We start from the raw sequence: 8,198 nt of genomic DNA, 5'->3' as shown, positions 1-8,198 counted from the left end.
TGCATTTTTTTTTATCAATTTATAGGAACAAGTCTATGTATTACACATATTAATTCTTTGGAATTTGTTTGTTATTTCTCTTAGAGTTGCTTATAGTATATTTGGCTATATAGAGTTTTAAAATTTCTATGTATTCAATTCTATTTTCTTTTCTATTTCTTGGATAAACTGTCATGCTAAGAAAGACCTTCCTCAGGCCCAAGATTATGAAAAAGGTTCTCCTGTATTTTATTCTAGTACTTTTATGATTTTTAACAATTAAATTTGTATCCCTTCTGCATTTAGTATGTCTTATGGTATAAAGTTTCAATTTCTAGAAATCACTGGCACTGATTCCTTGGCTGGTGGCCCCTTCATCCTTAAAGTCAGCAGCGTGGCATCTTTAAATAAGTCATCAGAATATACTCCACAACATATGGAACTTTCTCAGCACTTTCGGTCCACTCCCTTCTCAAAGACTCACCCCTCCTTTACTAACATACTGGTGCAGAATAATTGCATTTTAGGTCTAAGAGAACCTGATTTTGAATCTTGCCTTTGCCATTGTCTTGCTGACTGATCCAGTTTCTTTGTACTTAAAATGAGATAGTAAGCTATATTACAAATATGTCTGGGTTTCAGGTAACAGAAAACTCAAAACTACCTGAACAAGAAAGACAGTTTAGGGCTTCCCTGGTGATTCAGTGGTTTAAAAAACAGAAATCTGCCCCTCGGTGTAGGAGAACCGAGTTTGATCCCTAGTCTGGGAAGATTCTCCATGCCACAGAGCAACTAAGTCCATGTGCAGTAACTACTGAGCCTGTGCTCTAGGGCCTGGGAGTTGCAACTGCTGAAGCCCATGTGCCCTAGATCCTGTGCTCTACAACCAGAGAAGCCACTACAGAAAACCTGCACACTGCAAACAGAGAGTAATGCATGCAACAACGAAGACCCAGCACAACCAGAAATGAAGCTGACCTACATATAGGTTTCTAAAGAGGCAGGTCAGGTGGTCTGGTACTCCCATCTCTTTCAGATTTTTCCACAGTTTATTGTGATCCACACAGTCAATAATACCAAACTGAAGCTTGTGTTACTTTTTATCTCACTCTTCATGGTAAGGGGGCTTCCCTGGAGGCTCAGACAGTAAAGAATCCTCCTGCAATTCAGGAGACCTGAATTTGACCCCTAGGTGGGGAAGATCCCCTGGAAAAGGGAATGGCTACCCTCTCCAGTATTCTTGCCTGGAGAATTCTATGGACAGAGGAGCCTGGTGGGCTACAGTCCATGGGGTTGCAGAGTTGGACACCACTGAGTGACTAACAAAAAAGTCTGAAATGCAGTACTTGGATGCAATCTCAAAAACAACAGAATGATCTCTGTTCATTTCCAAGGCAAACCATTCAATATCATGGTAATCCAAGTCTATGCCCCAACCAGTAATGCTGAAGAAGCTGAAGTTGAGCGGTTCTATGAAGACCTACAAGACCTTCTAGCACTAACATCCAAAAAAGATGTCCTTTTCATTACTGGGGACTGGAATGCAAAAGTAGGAAGTCAAGAAACACCTGGAGTAACAGGCAAATTTGGTCTTGGAGTACAGAATGAAGCAGGACAAAGGCTAATAGAGTTTTGCCAACAGAATGCACTATGGCTCAGATCATGAACTCCTTATTGCCAAATTCAGACTTAAATTGAAGAAAGTAGGGAAAACCACTAGACCATTCAAGTATGACCTAAATCAAATCCATAATGATTATACAGTGGAAGTGAGAAATAGATTTAAGGGACTAGATCTGATAGAGTGCCTGATGAACTATGGATGGAGGTTTGTGACATTGTACAGGAGGCAGGGAGCAAGACCATCCCCAAGAAAAAGAAATGCAAAAAAGCAAAATGGCTGTTTGAGGAGGCCTTACAAATAGCTGTGAAAAGAAGAGAAGCAAAGAGCAAAGGAGAAAAGGAAAGATATACCCATCTGAATGCAGAGTTCCAAAGAATAGCAAAGAGAGATAAGAAAGCCTTCCTCAGTGATCAGTGCAAAGAAATAGAGGAAAACAATAGGATGGGAAAGACTAGAGATCTCTTCAAGAAAATTAGAAATACCAAGGGAACATTTCATGCAAAGATGGGCTCAATAAAGGGCAAAAATGGTATGGACCTAACAGAAGCAGAAGATATTAAGAAGAGATAGCAAGAATACACAGAAGAACTATATAAAAAAGATCTTCATGACCCAGATAATCATGATGGTGTGCTCACACACCTAGAGCCAGACATCCTGGAATATGAAGTCAAGTGGGCCTTAGGAAGCACCACTATGAACAAAGCTAGTGGGAGCAATGGAATTCCAGCTGAGCTATTTCAACTCCTAAAAGATGATGCTGTGAAAGTGCTGCACTCAATATGCCAGCAAATTTGGAAAACTCAGCAGTGGCCACAGGGCTGGAAAAGGTCAGTTTTCATTCCAATCCTAAAGAAAGGCAATGTTAAAGAGTGCTCAAACTACAGTACAATTGTACTCATCTCGTATATTAGCAAAGTAATGCTCAAAATTCTCCAAGCCAGGCTTCAACAGTACGTGAACTGTGAACTTCCAGATGTTCAAGCTGGATTTAGAAAAGGCAGAGGAACCAGAGATCAAATTGCCAACATCCATTGGATCATAGAAAAAGCAAGGGAGTTCCAGAAAAACATCCATTTCTCCTTTATTGACTACGCCAAAGCCTTTGACTGTGTGGATCTCAATAAACTGTGGAAAATTCTTAAACAGATGGGAGTACCAGACCACCTGACCTGCCTCTTGAGAAATCTGTATGCAGGTTAGGAAGCAACAGTTAGAACTGGACATGGAACAACAGACTGGTTCCAAATTGGGAAAGGAGTACATCAAGGCTGTATATTGTCACCCTGCTTATTTAACTTATATATATGCAGAGTGCATAATGAGAAACGCTGGGCTGGAAGAAGCACAAGCTGGAATCAAGATTGCTGGGAGAAATATCAATAATCTCAGATATGCTGATGACACCACCGTTATGGCAGAAAATGAAGAACTTGAGGCTCTTGATGAAAGTGAAAGAGAAGAGTGAAAAAGTTGGCTTAAAGCTCAACATTCAGAAAACGAAGATCATGGCATCTGGTCCCATCACTTCATGGGAAATAGATGGAGAAACAGTGAAAACAGTGACAGACTTTATTTGAAGGGGCTCCAAAATCCCTGTAGATGGTGATTGCAGCCCTGAAATTAAAAGACGCTTACTCCTTGGGAGAAAAGTTATGCCCAACCTAGACAGCATATTAAAAAGCAGAGACATTACTTTACCCCTAAAGGTCCATCTAGTCAAGGCTATTGTTTTTCCAATAGTCATGTATGGATATGAGAGTTGGACTTCAAAGAAAGCTGAGCACCAAAGAATTGATGCTTTTGAACTGTGGTGTTGGAGAAGACTCTTGAGAGTCCCTTGGACTGCAGAGATCTAACCAGTCGATCCTAAAGGAAATCAGTCCTGAATATTCATTGGAAGGACAGATGTTGAAACTGAAACTCCAATATTTTGGCCACCTGATGCAAAGAGCTGACTCATTTGAAAAGACCCTGATTCTGGGAAAGATTGAAGGCAGGAGAAGGGGACGACAGAGGATGAGATGGTTGGATGGCATCACTGACTCAGTGGACATGAGTTTGCGTAACTTGAGTAACTCATGTTACTCCGGGAGTTGCTGATGGACAGAGAAGCCTGGTGTGCTGCAGTCCATGGGGTCGCAAGGAGTCGGACCCGACTGAGTGACTGAACTGAACTGAGTGACTAACACTTTCACTTTGTCATACCAGGTGTAAATAATCTCTCAGGAATGGAATGGCCCAAGCCTTGTGATGCTATTTTCCTGGTGAGTTTATCAGTACTTTTGTTTCTCTGTAACAGCTGATATTTACCAAATAAGGATGTCTTCTGACTCAGCAGGGATTTGCTTTTATACAGCTTCTGATACAAAGGGAACAATTCATTTCTATCTTGTTGGGACTTTCTTTACCAACAGAGAGGTAAGTCTACCCATAAGTTTCAAAACCAAGCAATTAAATGCTATAAGACCCCCCCTCCAAAAAAAGGAAATCTTCATTTAATAATCGCTTTTTTTTTTTTTTTTAACTGTACCACTCGGCTTTTGAGATCTTAGTTCCCCAACCTGGATTGAACCCTGGGACCAGGGCAGTGTTAGTGCCATGTCCTAACCACTCAACCACCAGGGAATTGACTTTTTTTTCCCTTAGTTATAGCCATCCTAGTGGGTAGCATCTCATTGTGGTTTGGATGTGCATCTTGCTAATGATGTTCAACATCTTTCATGTGCTTCTTGGCCATTTGTGCATCTTCTTTGAGGAAATCTATATTCAGATCCTTTGCCCATTACTAAGTGGGCATTTTGTAAAATTGCCTTTTTCCCCAGCTCCTTGAAACCACTGTTTCTATTAATAGGTATGATTTTCCCAGACCAGTAACTTCTCAGTGTTAGGTATCCACATGCCACCTCCTTGGTTTATGCAGAATGGCTAACTTCCATCCTCCTAAGATGCCACTGCCTGTCTGAAGATTCTACTAATTTCAGTCTATGTCCTTAAAAACTTTCAACCACAACTATGATTGAATCATCAGTATCACTTGCCATGAATGGAAATTTGCACATTTTCAATGGACATCAATGCCCACCCAAAGGGCAGAGTTTGGAGTCCTGGAGTGAGGCGGTGTTAAAGGTACTTTCAGCCACTTAAGGTGGATAGAGCAGATACAGCCCCACCCCTGCCAACCCACAGTGAACATGAAGCACTAGTGAGGGGAATGAACAGTTGCTGTGATCTGACACACAGTGATCAGATCTGGCAACTGGCATAGCATAATCTAGTTTATCCATTGGCAGGATGCAAGGCTTTAGCTGAATGTTCCCCAACCTCAGTGATACACTGCCATCAAATTTTTTAGCTGCAGATGTGTGCCATACATTTTCCTTCAGATCAGCTTAAAAAAAAAAAAAAACTTAATTGATTGATTTATTTATTGATTGATTTATTTTTCAAGAGGACTTACTACCTTTCCAGGAGTGGGAAACTGGTATCTCTCATCAGTAGAGGATAAAGGGGGAGAAGGAAAGTAAAATAAGTACCAGGAGAGCAAAATAATGTTAAATTCTAGCAACAACTCTTGCCTGAGCCCAACTGTATCTTTTTAACTAGAAAAGAATAAACAACATGCAGTCCACACTTCCTCCTTGATTAGGCAGAACTAATGAGGATGGAAAATTGCTGGCTGATGATGTGCTGAGGAACAACTGAAAATGAGTGGCTCCCTAGTTGTCCTTGACCCTCCCGGGCTTTGGAAAAACAGAATTAACCATCTCATCATGGGATGGTTTTCACCATCAGGAGCCCTCCCCTCCCAGAACTGTGAGCACTCGACAGTTAGTGACTGTACATGCCCAGCCCCTGGCTGGGTGTGTGGCACTGAGCTGAGAAAAGCAATCAACCCTTAGAAATTAAAAAACTTTTAATCAGAGAACAAACACTCAAACATGAGGGTAGGCGTTTCTACCCTGGTCCACAGAACACAGATCATTAGTTACACAGATACCACACACACACACACACACACACAAATGGCTGCCAACTTTCCACAGGGCCTCTGACTTCTACCTTTGGTGTCAAAACTCTTGCTTGAATACACTTAGCAATTTGAGTTCCCACCCCTACCCCACCCCTTGGGTATATATCAGGCCCCTTGCTCAGATACAAATAAGGCAGAAGTTGGACGTTTTCAGCCATTTGAAAACCAGTACACTCCCCACTGTGGTGTGGTCAGCTGCTAAGTTCCCATTTTCAACAAACCAACTGGTGCAACTCAAGGTGCAAGGTTTTAAATATCCCAGGGGCCCAGAGCATAGACTCTTGAACATTTTTTAACACCAAAAATAAATAAATTTATATTTAAAAAAAAGAAACAAAAATATGAAAGAATATTAAAAGTGCCAGAGTCCAGTATCTTTGTAAGATTGTTTGTGCTTCAGGTAACAGGTGACTGGATCATGTAGCAAGTGGAACACAAAAGCTCAGAGCTGAGGAGGTGCCATCAAAAGAGCTGGTCACGTGGTTCCCTGAAGTGAGACTCAGTTGTAGAACAGGCCTGGCCATGGTGAGCAGTGAATGCAAGGGCTCTAACTCCAAGGAATCACCTGGCAACGAATAGCACTCCTCTATGAAATGAGGCCATTCATTTCCCCGATTCCAGAAGCTTCAAGGCAAGGGCAGCACTTTAAAGTATTGGTGTTCCCCAACCTGGAGCCTATAGTAAAGTGCTTGTGAGTGGCCAGGTTGGACAAATGATGGAGGAGGAACATTCCAGAAGTCATTTCTGTGCATCACTATTTTTGCACCAAGCACATCTTCTGCATAGATCGTGTGAACCATGTGGAGACAATGATAATCCACTGCAGCTTTCATAACTGAATCCAGCTGTTTACAGCTTTAACTTTCATGATAAATTTGGTCTCGTCATTTAACCAACCATTTGAAATGGGAGACTATGGGAAGGGGTAGCATGTGGATGTGGGAGGGATCCTTTTGAGTGAGAGGTTTGGGAAACTAGGAGTGGAAAGTTCTTTCTGTGAGATGTTAGATGTTACAGATTCTTCTTGGCTTTTTGTGGGTTAGTTAAGAAAGTACTAGGACAGACCTGAGATGAAGGGAAGGAAAAGGCTAGACTTTTTTTTCGTTTCAATAAAGAACAAAGTGCTGATATTTTGCAAACAATTAAACCAAGGGTATACTGAAGGAAAACTTTGAAAATTAAAGCCATGAGTAATATTAGTAACAGTAACTGCAATTGAATACAAATAGAGGGTTACTGAATCATCTCTTTGTTTTAATGTAAAAGAGTGTATTTGTTATATCTGATGCGTATTTGTAGCTCACACTTGGTGAGTACTCACTATCTGATAGGTACTTGGTTCTAAGTGTTTTGCATCTATTTATGTTCACAGTAGTCTTTTGAGGTAGTAACTAGGATTGTGCCCATCTTACAGATCAGGATACTGAATCCCTGAGAGGTTCCATGACTCTCTGTAGATCACCTGGCAGATGGCAGAACTGGGATTGAAGTCAGTAAACAGGGTCCAGTCTATCTGACTTCCAAAGCTCCAGTTTTCATTGTTTTAATGAAACGTGTGTAAATTTTCTAATCAATCTTTATTACCAGAGAGATTAATTACTCACGGCAGGGAGGGGCTTACACTGGGATGGTTTCAACTCTGGGCCTCGGAGGAACATTCTCAGATGTCTGGGAGCCTGCTGCTACCCAGGGGTCATGGGGAGGATTGCTACCTGCTACTTTGGAGTGTGAACTCACTGCTGTCGGCTGAGACCTGAGCAGCAGCACAAGGCTTTCTGACAATGTTGACACTGATATGATTTCTCCTGGGTGTGAATTCTCTGGTGCTGACTGAGATGGGCCCTAAGGAGAAAGGCTCTCCCACACACACCACAAGCATAAGGCTTCTCCCCTGTGTGAGTTGTCTCATGCTGCATCAGATTTGTTTTCTGCGCAAAGGCTTTCCCACATTTAGCACACACATAAAGCTTCTCCCTGGTATGAACTCTCTGATGCTTAGAAAGGCATGAGCCCTGCTGGAAGGCTTCCCCGCACTCCTGACAAACGTAAGGCTTCTCTCCAGTATGAATCCTCTGGTGATGGATGAGCGGAGTGCCCCGAATGAAAGCTTTCCCACCACTGTCACATTTATAAGACTTTTCACCTTTGTGAATTCTCTGATGCTTAGAGAAGCACGAGCTCTGGCTGAAGGTTTTCCCACATTCCTGACAAATACAAGGCTTTTCTCCGGTGTGAACTCTCTAGTGGTAAACGAGCTGAGCACGCAGGCTGAAGGTTCTCCCACAGTCAGCACACATATAGGGCTTCTCATCTGTGTAAACTCCCTGGTGCTTAGAAAGGCATGAGCTCTCCTGGATAATTTCCCCACATTCATTCTGCTCAAAGGGCCTCTTTCCGGCCTGAGTTCCCTGATGCTGAATAAGGTGGTTACTGTGGGCCAAGACTGTCACACTTGTTAGGTATCAAGGGCTTCTTCGTAGTGTGGATTAACTGATGTTCTAAGAGACATGCACTTTGGCTGAAGATCCTTCCACATTTGTTACATTTAAAGGGGTGCTCGAT

General features: G+C 42.1%; 1 protein-coding gene and 1 pseudogene across 2 annotated transcripts in view; both read right to left on the bottom strand.

The window, feature by feature from the left end:
- ZNF473 (zinc finger protein 473) overlaps positions 1-8,198 on the bottom strand; it is a 31,602-nt gene that overhangs the window by 13,524 nt on the left and 9,880 nt on the right. The window lies entirely within an intron of this gene.
- Positions 7,352-8,064, bottom strand: LOC109571786 (zinc finger protein 473-like; annotated as a pseudogene).

Source organism: Bos indicus, chromosome 18 (genome assembly GCF_029378745.1).
Source record: "Bos indicus isolate NIAB-ARS_2022 breed Sahiwal x Tharparkar chromosome 18, NIAB-ARS_B.indTharparkar_mat_pri_1.0, whole genome shotgun sequence".
NCBI classification, from domain to species: domain Eukaryota; kingdom Metazoa; phylum Chordata; class Mammalia; order Artiodactyla; family Bovidae; genus Bos; species Bos indicus.
Note: the sequence above shows the minus strand (reverse complement) of the source record. Positions and strands in the feature narration are given on the sequence as shown.